The sequence below is a fragment of the Anastrepha ludens genome, chromosome 6 (assembly GCF_028408465.1).
Source record: "Anastrepha ludens isolate Willacy chromosome 6, idAnaLude1.1, whole genome shotgun sequence".
In the NCBI taxonomy this organism is placed as follows: domain Eukaryota; kingdom Metazoa; phylum Arthropoda; class Insecta; order Diptera; family Tephritidae; genus Anastrepha; species Anastrepha ludens.
The window spans coordinates 98007231-98026794 of record NC_071502.1 but is presented as its reverse complement, the minus strand read 5'-3'; the positions used below and the strand labels follow the sequence as shown (position 1 = coordinate 98026794).

The 19564-nt window shown below is 34.4% G+C and overlaps 1 protein-coding gene across 2 annotated transcripts in view; it reads right to left on the bottom strand.

Moving 5' to 3' along the window:
- Positions 1–19564, bottom strand: part of LOC128868759 (putative polypeptide N-acetylgalactosaminyltransferase 9) — a 363662-nt gene that overhangs the window by 320143 nt on the left and 23955 nt on the right. Inside the window, exon 2 of one of the 2 annotated variants that reach the window (XM_054111228.1) lies at positions 6528–7239. The gene's annotated coding sequence lies outside the window, so the exon portion shown is untranslated. The remainder of the gene's footprint in view (positions 1–6527; positions 7240–19564) is intronic. The other variant, XM_054111227.1, reaches the window with a different exon arrangement.

Sequence of the window (19564 nt, the reverse complement as noted above, 5' to 3'; positions counted from 1 at the left end):
GGAAGGCGGAACGGAGTGACAAGTGGCAATATATTTTTTTTGAGTTCTTTACATGACCTAAATAGTTTCATATGAATTAAGTTGTATCGCACAGAAAAGCAATTCGATATAATTAAAATTTCCTAGTACTAAATCCCAATTTTGTGTACTTAAAGTAAAGTACCCTACTTTATATTTATCGTAACCACATAAAACGAAACATGTTTTTCCTTTCAAATATAAAGAAAAAAATTCAATATATTTTATAATTACCAGCTAACAGCTATTTTCCACCTGGTTTCATGAAAATCACATTTAATTCATGCACGACATCATTGAGCACATGTCTTGCAAAATGTCTTATATGCTCAATAAGTATTTTCGGTGTATTTAATGACATCTTGCAACTTTTGATATATTATTAATTAGACATGACCTCATTGGGGACATGTCTTGCAAAATGTCTTACATGCAACATACGTAAAACAAAGCACTTTTGCTTTTCAAATAGAAAGAAAACAAAATCCTTCAATATTTTTTTATCATTACCAAACAGATATTTTCCTCTTACGTTTTATTCATGCATGACATCAATAGGGACATGTATTGCAAGATGTCTGACATGTTCAAAAAAATATTTTCGCTATATTTAAAGACATTTGGCAACTTGTTTTTCGATAGAAATTATTAATTAGGCATGACATCATTGGGGACATGTCTTGCAAGAGGTCTTGCATGCTCAGAAAGTATTTTCGTCGTGTTTAATGACATCCTCCAAATCATGTTTTGAAATCTTACGCTCATACAATGTGGCGCAAAATTAATCACCCTATCAAAAGCTTTCTAATTTTGACATTGTGACATTTGATATCAGACAAGCAATGGAGCGTGTAAAGGTCTAAACAGATCTCTATCATTTAAAATCATTTTCTTATTGAGTAAAAAGGTTATACAGAAAACAAAACTGGATGATTAATTTTGTGCCACCTTATACACCATATATACGACCGGTGCAGCCTCATTCCCTTAAAAATGTTATTTCTTGGCAATCGCATTCTAGACATGAATAGAATATAGCGCCACCTCAGTGAAATGCGCGAAATTTGCATTATTCAGGTGTCATTCCTGTGATTATTTATAAAGAACGCAGAAAAAAAATTCTGGACATATTTAGCTTATCTTGGTGACATGTGCACACATCGATTTTCACTGGTTTGACGTAACATTTTGCATTCGAAACAATTACTGTTAGCTTGCATATGTTCAAAATAGCTTATTGAGGATGCATGACATATCACGGACTGGTCATGCATGATGTCTTGTATCTCAAATTTGTTTTTTTTTTCACTTAGCAAGACGACATAAGCCTGTAACATTGATGCATGACCCTGTTGTAGACATGTCTTGCAAGCGGTCTTATGTGAGAAATATTTGTTTTCTGCTTTAGTTGCGGAAAACATTGTGTTGTTTCTATGAAATATGCTGTTAGCTTTGTTTGAAAAGATATTAACGCTTTTCGTCGCTGCATGATATGCTGCCATCTTGTTTTATAAAATGTTTTTTCATTCCACACATAGTTGTTAGCTTGGGTTTGCTAAAAACAGTTTGTTGAGGATGCATGACATATCGCAGACATGTCATGCATAATGTCTTTTATCCCAAATTTAATTTTTTTTCACTTAGCAAGGCGACATAAGCATATAACATTGATGCATGACCCTGTTGCAGACATGTCTTGCAAGCGGTCTTATGTGAAAAATATATGATTTTTGTGTTTATTTTGCAAAGCACGCGTAACAATGGACTTGTTGAGAGGCGAGCTCGGTGAACATTTTATTTCAATTGGGGGGGTTATGTTGTGGGGCTATGTTAAAGCTCATGTCTATTCAGACAAGCCTGCTTCAATTAACGCATTGGAAGACAACATTAAAGCATTTATATGTGAGATACCGGCCGAATCATTGGAAAGAGTTTGCCGAAATTGGACTCAGCTGATGGACCATTTGAAGCGCAGTCGCGGTCAACATTTGCATGAAATAATCTTCAAACATTAAATTATATGGACTGTACTATCGATTTAAATAAAAATTTCATGTATTTTTATGAATTTTACGTGTGTTTTTTTGAAAAACTTTCCTAAAGCTCTTAAAAAATCACCCTATATCTGTAAGTGACAGTGAACCAGTTATAAAGTACAACTAATATTTTCTAGTTTTTCTTTTGTTTTTGTTTCTGTCTTTCATATTTGTTTTCCCTCATCATTAACAGCTCTCAGCTGTGACCAAAACAAACATTTAATTCCAAACAGCAACATGAAATAATTAGATTAAGTTATAAGCATGCGATGCCAGTACTTTCACCAGATTACAATTAAAATAATCTAGTTTTCGATTAGCCATGCCAAGGAGCACCAGCGCAGCCCCGCCAGTAATGAGCGGACGAGTGTAAGTTACACATAACAAGCGGCTTAAGATTTTCAGTTGAAGCAACAGAAGACCCAAGTGCGGCGATAGCTGACCGGTTGGCAAGAAGACGTGGAAAATATAATAATAAATCAAAACGGCGCCGCCTGGGCAAGAAGCAAAGAAGGGGAAAGGTGAAAGGTGAAAGAAAAGAAAAGAAAAAAGATATTACCTCAAAAAAATTACCGCGAACATCAAAGGCACTAAATAACTTTCGCGGTTATTGAGCCGGTTTAATAATTCTTAATTACAAATATTTATATTTAGCTCCAGATATGTACCTATGCAGGTTATGTGAAAAATATTGTAATATTAAAATTGTATGTACTAAACAGACAATGCAAATTGACTCTGTATAAAACCATCATTAGACCAGTATTATGCTATGCAGCTGAATCGTGGACGCTAATTGAAGCAGATAAAAAAGAAACTGCAAGCCTTCGAACGAAAAGTACTTAGAAGAATTTTCGGAGCAATCAAAGATCATGGCGAGTGGCGGATAAGATGGAACGACGAGCTAGATCAACTGATAAAGGGCGAAAATGTTATACGTTTCATCAAAGTGCAGCGGTTAAGATGGCTGGGTCACATTACAAGAATGGACGGTACGAGGGCGCAGAAGAAAATCGTAGAAGCCAGAGCGTTCAACACTAGAGCAAGAGGAAGGCCGAGAACAAGACGGACCGACGAACTAGAGGACGACATCAAGAAACTAAGGATAATGAACTGGAAAAAAGTCGCAAGCGTTCGAGACGTATGGAGGTCCCACGTGCAGCAGACCAAAGCTCGCAAAGAGCTGTAGAGCCAAAAGATGATTATGATGTAAGAAGGGGTACAATTTGATATTTTTAGTTAACTAACAAAACGAATTCATTGTTTATAAGTTACAAAAATCTCAATTTCATATTCGAGATTTTAAAATAAATGTTTACTATCAGTGTCACTCGAATCTTGTATATCAAATAGAATTCACAATTTTATTAAAAAACAACGAGGAAAAAGTATAAAATAAAGTGGGGTAACATTCGTTTCGTATTAAAAAGAGTTCTCGGTTTCCTCTCCTTGATTGGCGAGATAGCCGCTTACACGATTGTGGCCGAGTTGAACAAAGCACGCCAGTCATTTCTTTCTCGTGCTAACTGGCGCCAGTTGGTGAAGTGAAGCTAAGTTCTTTTCCAGCTGATCTTTTCAACCCAGAGCAGGATGGTTCCGTGTGTAGAAGTGTACACAAGTGGGGAAAGTACCTGATTGCCATTCATTTGGGAGAGGCCAGAACAATTCTTCTGCATACGGTCCAAGTAGCTCACAACTTCCGGGCTTCGCCAAAGTATCCTCTGGAGCGAGCTAATGTGAGAAGGCGAATCAACCCAGGATAGCTGGTCGTGCGCTGAGTTTGGGACCGCCACGTAAAAATCCTTACCCAATGAAAAACCAAACAAAGCATCGGATGAGTTCTCGGTTTACTTTTACTGCCGTGACCAGGCAGTGACGGCAGTAGACCGTCTTTTCTTCTACTGCGCCACGCACATTTTTGAAAGGATTTAGGTCCGAAGATTGTGATGACCTCAAAAACATCGTGTGCTTAAGCACGCGGTCAACAGTCATGAAAATATTCTTTTCACAGATGAGAAAATTTTCACTGTGGAAAAAGTTTTTAACAAACAAAATGACCAAATCTAAGGGTTCAGCATGATCTCCATCCCCCCTCCGTAATGCCTTGGTTGGGATTGTGTTGTAAAGGCGTTACATCTGTTCATTTCTGCGAAAAAGGGGTTAAGACCAGGGTAAAAGTGTACCAGGAGAATATCTTAGAAGGCGTGAGGAAGCAGTTGAGCAATAATCTCTTCAATGGAGAGAGTTAGATTTTCCAGCAAGATTATGCTCCAGCCCATAAGGCAAAAACCACCCAGCAGTGGCTTAAAACTTTCCTGGATCATCTCCGCAGAAGATTGGCCGTCTGCAAGTCCAGATCTGAATCCATTGGACTACAGTTTGTGCTCAGAATTGGAGAACATGTCTTGTCGAAGGCCTCACAGAAATTTGGAGAGTCTCAAACAATCAAAAACCACCCAGCAGTGGATAAAAAACAATATTCCTGAGAACATCTGGAAGTCCAGAGCTGAATCCATTCGACCACAGTTTATGGTCAGAATAGGAGAATATGACCTGTCAAAGACGTCACAGAAATTTGGAGATTTACAAACAATCTTTGGTTCGAGCAGCGACGTCAATATCCTTGGAAACCGTGCGTGCTACAATAGCTGAATGGCCTAATCGTTTGAAGGCTTCTGTGAAAGAAAATGATGACCTTTACAAATGAAATTTAAATTTTTTTTAATATTTACATGATGAAATAAAACTAACTTCATTAAAAAATGTACTATATTATAATTTCATACTATCTACCATATAACGGACTTAACTTGTAACAGAACTTATGGCAGGAATATTCAAAGTAAAAAGAAGCGATTTCATTGAGAAGGATTTTGTAAATTTCTAAGGCAATTTCATAACTCGGTGACTGAAGGAATCCTTGACTCTATTAGTACACAACTTGCGCAGCTAATTTTCGCAAGACTCTCTTGGCCCCATTTTTAATACGATCAAGAAAGCCTCGAAAGTGCTTGAAAGTTCTTGGAGCTTCTGACGCGTCACAAACGCTTTTGATCGATCGTCTGCTTCAAACTGTAAACTTGTTAACAGACGAGAGCCGAATTGGTGCGTTGGAAGCAGCGAATAGTGGCCGATTCCTTTTAAATTCTACTAAACTACTTCTTGGCCACTAATTCGGGAATCGCGATCTTTTGCGCCGGTTTACCACGACTTGATCACAAGCTTACTCATCCGTTTTTATCATACGATTACTAGTTTTCATCGCTAGTTATCTTTTGCTTCGTTACAGCATAGAATTGCTGGCAACAATTTGGTGCGAAAGGTTCTTTTGCGTCATTTTATGCTGTACCAAAAAATTGAGCTTCCTCTTGAGACCAATTCTAGCAAATGGCTTCAACTGGTGTTCTGGCTAATCTTCAGTTCAATTACAATTAGCGCTTACACCTTTTTTGTGTGCTTGGCCAAGCTCCTCCTGCTATTTTTGGTCTATTTGCATCTTGGTGTTTTCCACAAATGGGTGAACCTACAGTTCTTCGCCGCCTCCGGTAGGTAGATGGTCTTTTACGAGGAGATTTTTCATGACAGAAATATACTCGTAGGCTTGCCATCGTCCACCGAGGAGCGACAGCTATCTGAAAAAAAACTTTTGCTCTCAATTGGCGTTTCGTGCCCTGGATTCGAAACCTATGCTAGTTCATAGCATAGCGGAATTAGTGCTCATATGACGGCTTCATTACAGGATTTCTATCTATTTCTATTTAACGAAATCTTCGCCGATTGGCTTACCAAAGCGAATCTTATCTTCGACGTACATACAACCAGGATGACATCGTCGAAACTACCGTTTTGCCGTTGCATTGCTATGGCCTTAGACTCATAAGTAGCCCAAATTTGATTAGCCGCTTGTCCCGCCCTCTCACTGCGTTTTGGTGGTACTGAAGAATGAATCGAAGGTTCTCGTTTTTACCTCCAATTTGGAGCGCTCTAGTTCTCAATTGGTTTCACCAAATATAAGACTGACAAAGGGTTCTTGTTGAAGGATGCCTAGATTGCTTTTAAGGTTGCCTTTAAATCGTCTTGTGGCATGATCCCGTCATGGCGTATGGCTTACTAAAGTTATCTTGCGGAAAATGGTCAAAACTATTTATTTCTCCTAATGTATTGCATTTTGTTCAAGTTATCTGCATTCGCATAAAGTTCTAATTTTTGGTTTTGTTGGCTCTATTAATTTTCCCAGTGTTGTATACATAAGCATTTTAAACCTGTCGCTCTGGTGCTCTTACTTTTAAACTCTTTCCGCTTTTTAAGAAATTTTTTTTTTATTTTTTTTCTTCGTTTTTTTTATTTTGAAGCCTAAAGGAGACCACAATTAATTGTAGCGAAAGAGATTTCAGATTAAATTTGATAAAAAACAAAAATGGTAAAACAAATGGGAATGAACAAATATTTAAACAAGGCAATCAACGAACTTACCGTTAAACACAAATTAATTATGTATGGATATAATTTCTCGATTATATCCCGCTGCTAGCTGATGAGTTCACCTTCGACTTAAGTTCGAAAACGAGTTTGGATTTGAATTAACTCGAAACTGCTGATTTACCAAAAGAAAGTGAAACTTATTGACAGCAATTTTTTGTTGTTGGATACTCGTATTTATGATCTGAAATCTCTTCTGCTTATCTCTGCTTGCTCTCATATATTTTGCTGCTGCTCTGCGACTCCTATGTACATACATACGTACATATATTCGGCAGAAATCCGGTATGCTAATGAGGCTGTCTTGCGCCGTTTATTGGCTACCCTCTTTGAGTGACAGGTTTCTCCTTTGCGAGCGTGTGTAACTAGTTTCGCAACGAATTCGATAAGAAGTTTGCATGTATGTGCATTTTTACATATGTCTTTTTTTTCTAGTTTTGCATTTTTTTGTGTTGTTGTTTATTTTCGTTTTTAAAAACGTCGCTATTTGACTCTCAAGCGCTTCTTCACTCGATCACGATTTTTAAGCGTCTGGTATTTGAATTTTTGCTTCTTTTCACTATGAGGCTTTCTTTTGTGGTGATTTGCAAATTACTTTTTCATATTCAGTAAAATTTTCTGAATGGCGTTTTTCTGTAGAAAAATGCAATTTTGCGTCTCACAATTGGTTTGCTGGGTTCATATCTGCAAAGACATTTGATAGAGGCTATCAATTAAAAATACAATATGAATATTTTTGAAAAACTTATGAATAAAGTATATTAAATGAATGCTTTACTAGTTATAATAAATGTGGTTTCGCTTTTTCGCAAATTTAATGAAAGTTAGAGCTGAAGGTACGGCACTTGATTGGCACTGGGTCGTTGAGTTCTTCGCAAGCATTTTGCCAAAGGCACTGAGTGTCAAAAAACTGTAGTTATTAGTGCGCGATTTCATGTCAAGTGACCCAATTATTTTGGACAGTGAAATACATTTTTTGTGAAAAATTATTTGTTTGTAGACCTGCGATAACAAGAAATTGTGTTAACTGGAAAAGTAAAAAAAATGTAATTTTTAGATTTATTCTCTTAGCACTGATTTTTTTTATGTTTGGGGTAAATTATATTAAAAACAATTTTTTATTTTATTTGGAAAAAAAATGATTTTGAAAAAAAATTTTGAGTTTTTTGGAAAAAAATTTAATTAAATTAAAATTTCTTTGGGAAAATTCCTTTTTTTTGTTCAATATTTCTGCTACATCGAGTTTTTTTTGTTGCTCATCACATATTTCTTCGCTTCTTTTAATATTGCAATTTTTTTTGTAATTTTTGGGTTAAATTATGTAAGGTTATGTTACCTTTATATATCCGGAAAAAGGAAACGCACGTGTAAATGCTTTTCTTGCTTTATTTCAACTAACTATACATATGAAAACTAAGAATAACGATTGAACAAAATGTTCATGGCTTGCTATGATTCTTACAATCATGGGTTGCTATGATTCCCACAAATTATAATATATTAAAGAAAATGTATTTTATATTGGAAAAACAAAATTGTTTTGAAATTTTTTTTATTTTTTTGGAAAAAGATTATATTTATATACAATAGTATAGCGTAGATATAGTAGAAAAAACTAAATTATAATTTGAACTAATTTCTTTTGGAAAAATTCAATTTTTTTGTTCCCTACTTCTGTTGAAAACAAAATTTTTTTTGTCCCACATCACATATGTATTTCTTCGAGTCTTTTACCATTGCCAATTTGTTTTTTACACTTTTATGGGCTAAAATATAATTTAAAATTATAATATTTTAATTTAATTTAATTATAATTATAATTTTTATATATAATTTTTTTTATTTGGACAAAAATGTTTTTTGGAATTTTTTTATTTTTTTGCAAAAAAATTGTATCTTATAGAAAAAACTAAATTAAAATTTAAATCAAATATTTTGGGAAAATTGAATTTTGTTGTTGAAAACAAAATTTGTTTGCCACTCGTCACATATTTCTTCGTTTCTTATACCACTGCAATTATTTTTTTAATTTTATGGGCTAAAATATAATTTAAAAAAAAAATTATTGTATTTTACAGTTTTTTACGAAAACTATTTGAAGAACCTGACTCCCAACAAAGATACAAACTGCTCTCTTTGGAAATGTACCAAAACATTAAAAACCCAAATAAAACATCAACCACCATTAAAGAAAGATGACAATTCATGGGCCGTTACAAAAGAGGAAAAAGCGAAAACTTTAGCAAAATACTTTGAAGAGGTTCTATCAAATGACGAAGAAAAGAAAATTGACAACCAAAACAACTATCATTATGACTTTACAAAAATAAAAAGGACGAATACACACGAAATAATAGGTTGCATCAAAAAAGGACTAAAACATAAAAAGCACCCGGATATGACTTGATAACAGGAAAAGCATTAGTGGAGCTACCAACCAAGGCATATATATTTTTGCGAAACGTTTTCAATGCCATGTTTCGCTTGCAATATTTTCCGAAACTCTGGAAAGTGGCAGAGATTATTGCATTGCCAAAACCGGGTAAAGATCAAACTACCGTATCATCTTATAGACCAATAAGCTTACTACCGACAATATCTAAAATTGCTGAAAAATTACTGCATGATCGACTAACCCAATTTCTGGAGAAAAAACGTATAATACCGGATCATCAATTTGGATTTAGAAAAAAAACATTCGACTATCCAACAGATCCACAGAATTACAAATAAAATCCAATCAGACTTTGAAAACAATCGTTATTGTGCGGCAGTATTCTTAGACGTAGCTAAAGCGTTTGACAAAGTGTGGCACAAAGGCTTACTCCACAAAATAAAAATAATGATTCCTTTTGACTACTATCTTATCATAAAAAGCTACCTAACTAACCGAAGTTTTTATATTAAATATGACAATCAATGTTCAGATATTCATCAAATAACTGCTGGAGTTCCGCAAGGAAGCGTTCTTGGACCTCTACTATATGTTTTATTCACCGCAGACATACCACCTCCTGACGAAACTAATTCATCAATTGCTACGTTCGCAGACGATACAATACTACTGGCATCGGATAAAAGCTTAACTATCGCTACTGAAAAACTGCAGCGATACACAAACGCAGTTAAGGAATGGTTCGATAATTGGTGCCTAAAAATAAATGAAGACAAAACCGTACAGGTTATATTTACTACCAAAACAAAATTTACTGCAGTTCCAATAAAAATAAATGGCAAAGCAATTACAATTAAACCAACTACTAAATACCTTGGAATACATTTGGACTCGAAACTAAATTGGAATCACCACATAAAGCAAAAGGTCAAACAAATAAAGGAAAAACTTCGACAACTTCATTGGTTAGTCAGCACAAAATCCAGACTTACTAAACAGAACAAGCTATTATTGTACAAAGCCATGATTAAACCAATCTGGCTATATGGACTACAGGTGTGGGGAACGGCTAAAAAGTCTCACCTAGTAAAAATTCAACGACAGCAATCGAAGATTCTTCGAATTTTGACCATGTCTGACAGGTACACGAAAAATGATGACATCCACAGGACTTTTAATATAGCAACAGTAGAAGAAGAGACGAAAAAAATAGCAAGAAGCCACTTTGAAAAAATACAGGAACACAATAATGCAGAAATCAACAAACTTCTGGAAAGGGAAAAAAAACACTGAAAGACGCTTAAAGAGAACTCGACCAAGCGACTTAATGAATGCTAGAAAATAAAATAAATAAATAATAAATGTGCAAAGGGGTTAAATTGCTGTTAAAGTTTTGTAAAATTGTAATTATGTAGAGTAAAACTTGTATTGAATATTATTTAATTGTATATAGTATTATTTCGTTTATTTTAATTTTTATCGCTTTGGCACTGGTCATTAAGCGATGTATGTAAATCCTGGCCAAATTGTTAAACAACGTACTTAATGTCAATGGACAGATGTATAAAATAAAGGGGGCAAAAAAAAAAAAAAAAAATTTACAGTTTTTTTTATTAGGAAGAAAAGGTTTTTTGGAAATTCTTTTGGAAGAAAAATTTTATGTTTTTGAAATTAAAATTTAACCCTAGAAAACTAAACCCCGCCTCTGAGGCGCAAAGATTGTCATTTTTACGTATTTCATTATGATTGAATGCAAGTGGCAGCACGAGCTTTCAAACCATTATAGTAGTCTCTTGTGTGAGTTTGTGGGCGAACGTTCATTGCGCAAAGTTTTTTTGTTACGGAGATATATTAAATCGTGTTGCCTGAGAGGCGAGGTTTAGTATTAAAGGTATTTTTCTGACTACATATTATTTGTAAATATTTCCTTTTTTTTCGACAGTAGCTATAATTTTAATGGCTTTTTCGTTTAGAGATGTGTACTTCTGACTCCCAAATAGAAAAATGGTTGGAGGAGCTGTCGCTAAATGGAGGCGAAATAGAGGACAATTTAGAAAAGGATTCGATTCAGACGACCATGTTCGGTTTCCATGATAAGTTAAGTCTTGTTAGCTATAAAGCAAAGCCTCATAAAACTGTTTTTTTAATATCAACTATGCACGACGAACCCACACTTAACTCACTATCAAAAAAACCTGTAATTATTGAATCCTATAATGCAACAAAAGGTGCTGTTGACACTTTTGATCAGATGTGTTGTCATGCCAGCTGCAGCCGCAAAACCAGGCGTTGGCCATTATGTGTGTTTTACGGTATGATAAATATGGCAGTATTGAATAGTTATATTCTCTATGTTTCAAAATGTGACCAAAAACAAATAAAGCCAATGAGCAGAAGGGATTTCATGAAGGATCTTAGTAAGGGTTTGTGCTGTGACTGGCTCTGAATGAGACTTCAAGAAAGACCATCTATGCAAAACCGAGTTCGTGAAGCAATAACCGACTCCATTCATAGCTCCGAAGAGCAGCAAGAAAACTCTGAACCACAAATAAAGAAAGGGAAAAGATCAATGTGCAATTACTGTCCATCAAGCAAGAAACATATGAGTGTTTATTATTGTGCAAAATGCAATAGAACATACTGCCTGGAACATAGCTCCCCAAATTGCTATACATGTGATATAAGAAAAAAGGTCTGAATTAATTTTTATGTACAAAACAAAATGTTAATAATATATTTGAAATTCTTTATTTTTATGAAACTTAGTACAAATAGCTATAAGAAAAATATGAATTTTATGTTTTTGTTTTAAAGAAAAAAAAATTATAAAATTTTTTCTAAATGATATCCTTGCAAAAAAAAAAATTAAGTGTTAATTTAGTAAGTACATAATTGGCTTATAAAAACAATTTGATGAAATATTTTTTTTATATTATAGTTAAATACTCCAACTCTCAAAAAATAAAATGTTTTTCAAAACAAAAACTTAAACGAAAATTAGAGAAAGTTAACGAAAATTAAAAAGTAGCCTGATAGGCGAGCTTTAGTTCTAAGCGTTTAAAAAAAAGGTTTAGTTTTCTAGGGTTAAAGCAATTAAATTTTTTTAGAAAAATTACACTTTTTTATCCCATATTTCTGTTAAAAACTAAATTTTTTTGTCCCTCATCACATATTTCTTCGACTGTTTTACCTGTGGAAATTTTTTTTTTAATTTTTTTGGTTAAAATATATTTAAACAAAATTTTATTTTATATTTGTTTGTGTTTTTTGGCATTATTTTTTTTTTTTTTTGGAAAGAAATTTTGTTTTGTGGAATTTTTTTTTTTTTTTGATTTTCTTGAAAAAAATTAAACAAAAATAGTTTTCGGAAAGATTCAATTTTTTTGTTCAACATTTCTGTTAAAAACAAACATTGTTTGTCGCTCATCACATATTTTTCGCTTCTTTTAGCATTGCAAGTCTTGTTTTTTTAATTTTTTGGCTTAAATTATATATAAAAAACAAATTATTTTATATTTTATTTTATTTGGAAAAAAATGGAATTTTTTTTTATTGTTTTGGAAAGAAATTTTTTTTATGCAAAATATTAAATGAATATTTAAAATAAATTTAATTGAATGTGTTTAGAAAAATTAAGTTTGTTTGTTCAATATTTTTGTGGAAAACGAAATATTTTTGTCGCTCATCACATATTTCTTCGACTGTTCTACCTTTGCAATTTTTTTTTCAATTTAATGGGTTAAAATATAATTAAAAAAACTTTATTTTATTTGGAAAAAAATGTTTTTATGGATTTTTTTTTATTTTTTTCTTTAATTTTATTTTCTTAGAAAAACTTGAATTAAAATTTAAAATTTATTCATTTAAGCAAAAAATTAACCTGAAATTTAAAATAACTTTAATAAAACTTTTTTAGCAAAATTCAATTTTTTTGTTCAATATTTCTGTTAAAAACGGCATTCTTTTTTCGCTCATCACATATTTCTTCGATTTTTTACCAGTGCAAATTTTTTTTTGAATTTTTTTGGTTAAAATATATTTAAAAAAAAATTATTTAATGTGGAAAAAAATGTTTTTTGGAATTTTTTATTTTTTTGGGATTTTGTTTTAATTAAAATTTTTTCGGAGAGATTCAATTTTTTTGTTGAACATTTCCCTTAAAAACAAAACATGTTTGTCGTTCATCACATATGTATATCTTTGCTTCTTTTAGCATTGCAAATTTTTTTTTAATTTTGTGGGTTAAATTATATCTAGAAAAACTTTTATTTCATATTATATTTCATTTGGTAAACATTTTTTTTTCGAAAAAACTTTTATTTTTTTGAAAATTTTTTTTTTTTTTTGGAAATGTTTTTTTTTTTGGAAAAAATTTAATTAACATTTTTTTTTAATTTTTAATTAGATTATTTTTTAGTTTTTAATTAAACTTTTTTGGAAAAATTCAATATTTCTGTTAAAAATAAAAATTTTGTGGCGCACATCAGATATTTTGTTCTTTTTTTCTGAAATTTTCATAATGCGATTCCCATAACTCTTCGAGTTATAAAGGGTATTTCAAAAGGCGCGCCTAGATGTTGTTTTAAAATAGAATATGGTATATAGATGTGTCTTTTTATAGCCCCTTTATTCAAATATGTACGAAAAACCAGTGAAAATATCAAATTTTCTTAAAAAAACCGAAGATATTTCACTTTAAAAAACTTTATACCACGATTTTGGACATAGAATAAATCTGAAAATTATTAACTTGCACCAGTTCGCCTCCTCAAAAAATATAAAAAATAAAGCGAGAGACCTTAACTAAGAATATTGGCACCATGTATATTATATCAGTAAAGACCTTTTTGATTGCAGCGTCTTAGTTAGAAACCAATTTCCTCGTCTAGAACCAATCTGGCCTAGCCTCTAAAAATATTTCTGCCTCTAAAATGAAAGCCAAATATTTGTATGTATCCCAAATTCTAAGCGCATAATCTTACGTTGTGTACATTGTAAATTTATTTTCTTCCCTTTCCTGCTCTTTTGAGTATCTATTTGGTTTTTCTCTCCGAAAATGTTTGTAAGCTTAGTTTTATTATATTACCATCAAATCTTCCTTCTTATTTCCATCTACTTTCTCAAAAGCATTCCACACTTTCCCACATTTAATAGTAGTTACAACATCCATTCCATCTACTCTTCCATATTCTTAAGCTTTCATTGTGATTTTTTAATCTGATTGACAATCATTAAATGTTCGCTCTGCCCCCAATTCAATGTCTCTGCATTTAGCTTCCACGCTGTGCCCAATTTCGTCAAATATCCAAAACAAAAAGCCAACACTAATCATTACAGCGCTTATCAATTCGGAATAAAAAAACTATAATCACAAGAAAGAACATAACAAAGCCTGCAAATAGCCTAAAAAAGCCAAAGAAAAAATATTCTTTAACGGAAGTGCTTATTTGTAGCTACAACAAATGAACAACTTCAAATCTCCAAACATTCAATTGTTCTCCAAACTTGTTTACTTACCCTGCCTTCGTTTTACGACTGAGCTTTTGTGTAACTTTATTACCCAGCTTACGAAGTACCCAGCACGAAATTGCAGAATTAATAAACGAAATGAATGAACATCAGAACAAATATTGCCGCCATCGAAAGAAGAAAATATGAATGAAGTAAAAACTTACGAAATTGAACAACAATATCTGAAAATGCTTTGAATTTGCACTTGAGCTTTCACTACTTTCAACTGAGATTGCAAGAGCAATGACGATTTGTAATCGATATTCTTAGTCCTCTGACATGCTAAGATAAGCTTTCACTGCGCGCTCAAGTTTTTGCCACTAATATCTAAACTTTCACCACTACTACCTAACTATGCGTAAAATTGAATCTTTTTTAAATCTTTAAAAATTTCAAGATGAGCATTCATTGCACGTTCAAGCTTTCGCCATGAGCGCCTAAGTTTTTGACTAAATCAATTACTATTAAAATTGATTTCAAGAACTGTTTTCCACAATTTGGCATTTTTGACATTCACTTTGCGCTCAAATTTTCATGGGAGCGCCTAAGCTTTTAAAGAAAATTTATTATCAGAACTAAATTTCAAACCTTACAATTTTTTAAGATATTAAGAGTTTTAAGCTGGGCTTTCATTGCATGTTCAAGCTTACACCTTTAGCACCTAAGTTTTTGCCCAAGCAAATTTTTCGGTTTTTGAGATGAGCTAACACTGAGCGCTCAAGCTTTCTCCAATACTGATTAAGCCTACGCCTAAATAAATTGTTATAAAAAACTGGTTTTCAAAACTTAGCAGTTTTTGAGATGAGTACTCACTTTACGCTCAAACTTTCAGCACATCGCCCGAGTTTAGTTAAAAAAATATTATTATTATAGCTGATTTTCCATCCTCTGTATTTTTTTAATTTTAAATTTTTAGAAATTTTAATATGAACATTCATTCCACTTTCAAGCTTTCACCACTAGCGCCTAAGATTTTGCCCAAACAAATTATTATAAAAAACTGATTTCTAAAAAAGTTTGCAGTTTTTGAAATGAGCTTTCACCGAGCGCCCGAGCTTTCACCACTAGCGTATAAGGCTTTATCTAAAAATGTATTATCACAATCGATTTGCAAACTTTCGCATGTTTAAAGATTTGTATAATATTATTGAGCTTTCAGTGCGATCAAGCTTTCATTACCAGCACCAGCTTTTGATTAAACCCAATTTTGAAAAAGTGATTTCCAAAACTCAGTATTTCTTAAGGCGAGCTTTCACTACGCGCATAAGCTTTCGCCTTAGCTTTCGCCTAAACAAATATTATTACACCTGATAAAAAAGACATCGATTAGTGACGCTGTTGCCACCCCTCTTAACACTTTTATTATTATTGTTATTAAACTCACTGAAGCTATTAAACTTTTTGCTGTTGACAATCTATCAGCTTTTAGTTTTTCTGCCTCCTAGCGCTACGTACCGAAGTTGTTTATGCTGCTAGGGATATCATTTCCACAGAAATGGTTTGATATCTCGTAAACTACAATGGCATTTGCCTTCCGCAATCTTCAACTGGCTCTTCGTTTATCGGCCATTGCTTTCCTAGATTTCTCGCTCACAAGATTCTTAAGTAAAACTCATCATTGTTTTATCAACTTACACACACACACACACACTGATGTCTAGTTGTAGTGTGGCATGGCGGGCTTGAGGCACACTGCTTCTTTTCATCCACTAATTTTGATTCTTTACATTTTTATTATAACCAACAGCATCCGAAAACTTTTACTACTGTCTTTCTCAGCGTGGAAGCCGTGAATTGTTTGCTCTTAGTTTCAAGAGGCTTTGTTTTAGCGCAATATTACAAATACATATATATGAGTTTGTACAAGAGTATATAAATGTATATATATATATATATATATAAGGTATCCCTCTATATATCCTCGACTTTGTATGTATTTATTATTTTGTAGTTGATTTTGTAGGCGCTGCTCTTAATGCTATCACAGTTCGTTTGCTTGGTAATTTTTTTCTTTTTATTTCTTATTACTTTGCCGCCTGTTTCCATTCTGTCCACCTCGCATCGCCTCCACTATGCCAGCAAAGATATCCAACAAGTATTGCAATGACTTATCTGTAGCTTATGCCCGCACATTCCTGCAGAAAACAGCATTGTAAATAAATATAAATGTACGAATGCTTGTAAGTAGAAAAATATACGGGCACCACGCGTACTTATACAAATAAATGCCATGTGCATGTCTGTGCTTATGTCGCATGTTGTGCTTTGGGTCATGCCATAGTTTCAGCTACTTTTCAACTTTTCTTGCTGCCCTCGCCGCAGCTCAAAGTCACGAAAAAGTAAAGCAGCAAAAAAGAGAACGAAACAATTGTCTAGAGATAAGCTTTACTCGCGCAAAAGAAAACAAAGTGGCTCTACAGAGGCACAAAGTGGCGGGTAGAATTGCCGCCCATTTGCTGATTTCTTAGTGTAAATATGTAAATATGTGTTGTTGCTTTTATTTTTATAGCCATTTTATTATCCATTGCTGTGTACGGATATAGTGTCTCTATGCTGATTTTGTCGAAATCTTCGCTGAAAAAATTGTGCAGTTAAAAATGAGTTCATGTAGAATATCATGACGGCTTGTTTCAACTTGAGAGATCAGTCCACAGATCGGTAGCCATAGGCTCAGCTTCCACAAGCAATCGAGCTCGCTGAAATATTAATATCTGAGCAGATAACTGCCGAAATTTTCCGATACTCGTACTTAGATTCGATTGACGTAGTCGTGACAGCAATGCTGGACTCACAGATTTCAGCTAAATGACTAGTATTCCTTTTCCTATTTCCTCGGGAGCATAGGTCGTCGACTAGACTTTTCATTGTGCACGGATATGGGCTGTTTTTTTTTCTGGCCATCCTAAGTGATGTTGACATCTCTTAGTTCGCACTACATCGACCTTCTCTAAGTATTCTTTGGCCGACCGCGACCTCTGTTCCCTTGCGGGTTCCCGCCCAATGCCATTTTCGTGATGCTATTTGGTGGTTTTCTAAGTGTGTAATCTAACCATAGCCGCTTTCTGTATTTGATTTGCCACAGGATGGATTTCTCATTCGTTGATCTTCACAGCGTCAGAATTTTCTACAGATGATGCGGAGGCGTTTGTTGACATGAGATTGTAGCCTCTGTGGGATGGTGTTGGAGACGAGCCATGTTTCACTTGCGTACAAAAATACAGACTTCACACATGAAGAGAATATTAGCAGTTTCGTGCGCCTGGAGATTTTCGAACTCGCCCATACTGTATGCTTTCGCCCGAACGCCACCTTTGCTTTGTTTTTTGGCCCGCGGTTGAAACCATCATCTACTCCGCCATCTGCTGTGATAGTGTAGCAAGGTTGTGCGTAAGGCATGGATGTCCCCTGTCGATCTTTCTCTTCGCCATCGTCCTAAACGACGTGGTCAGTGTTGTGTTACCAAAAGCTAAATGCGGAAGCGCTGAAGAAGACTTTCACTCAAACATTTGGAAATGTCTATAAAAGAAGGAAGACCACTTATAATGCTTATCCTACCATCACCTCCTGTACGAAAGAAATAATAATCTTGTAGGACCCCATAAGAAGAAGGACAACTTCGATCAATCATCAGACTGGTCATAACCAATGGAAGTCTGGCTTGGTGGAAAACAGTCTATAAAGGAAGCAGCCAGAAAACAATTAGAAGTGAAGAAAGTCTTCAGACCTTCTTATCCTTAGTGCTGGGAGTAACGCGCGCTACGGAATATGGTCTCCATTCCGTGCCAATCACTCACGAACCGCAAAAGAAATCCTGATAACATTACAAGAGGAAATCGGAAAAATTAAAAAGTTATAGTGATTTAGTATGAAATCGAAAAGGGATGCCTCAATGGCATCGAAGTTATCTTAGGCGGCAACATGGATTAGTTTAGAAATCACTTTGTGACTTCTGCAACAGGATTTTCATGCGATTCCCGACGAAAAAGAGTACGAGCCGCACCTTCTTTGAGTTTAGCAAAGCGCGCCAATCGTATCATTCTCGTGGTACACCAAGTGAGGCCAAGTTCTTCTCCACCTGATCTTTTTAACGTTATTTTATTAACGTTATTATATTACCACCAGCTGGTACCGCATTGCATACTTTCAGAGCTGAAGCGTTTGTATCCATTCGAACGACATGATCCATGACAATGTTTATATCGTCGTAAAGCTCATACAGCTCATTGTTCTACTGCCTGCGATACTCGCCGTTGCTAATGTGCAAAGGTCCGAAATCTTCCGCAGAATCTTTCTATCAAACACTCTAAGGGACGCCTCATCGGATGTTGTCATCGACCAAGCTTCTGCGCCATAGGACAAGATATACGCACATGATGAGAGCCTTGTAGAGTGTTAGTTTTGTTCGCCAAGAGAGGATTTTACTACTCAATTACCTACTTAGTCCAAAGTAGCACTTGTTGGCTACAGCCGAACCGCTAAGGATAAAAGGTGGTGTTGCTAAGTAAATTAATCACAGAGAGATCGATAAAGAACTATGTATGCTACATCTAAAAGCTTTACTATATTAGGTTAAACTAAGTTTAGCTACAATGTTCGCTACTCTCCAAGAGCACTAAGAGGGGACCACTTATACCTGCAGGCCCATTGTGATACCACTTTTTTGGGCCAAGTATCCCTCTCTAATTCTCAATGTAGTTGAACCATTTCATCTCTTTAATAAACCATGAAATATTATGGAAGACTGCGGATGCTGAGTCTTCCAGACAATCAGAGGAGCCGAAGTTGAGACAGCGATATCGCTATTGACAAGAATGACTCGATCCAGAACTTGCCTGAGGATAAAGGGTTGCCCACATACTGGGCAGAATAGACTGGTGTGAGATCAGTTTCTCTGCTTGCCAGCTCACTTGCGATGCAATATCCAGCAATGCCTTTTTGTTCAGGAACCCAGACAATGTTCATGGTGCACCGCTTAGTCCCCTAGTTTAGAGTAGCTCTGCATTCAATTGTCACTTTAGAGGAAATATTATTGCACTGTCGAAATTTTTATAGACAGCTTAAACGTCACAGTAGATACAGAAGAGAATCACTAACTTTGTTGGGAGGCAGACGGCACAGCTCTGAA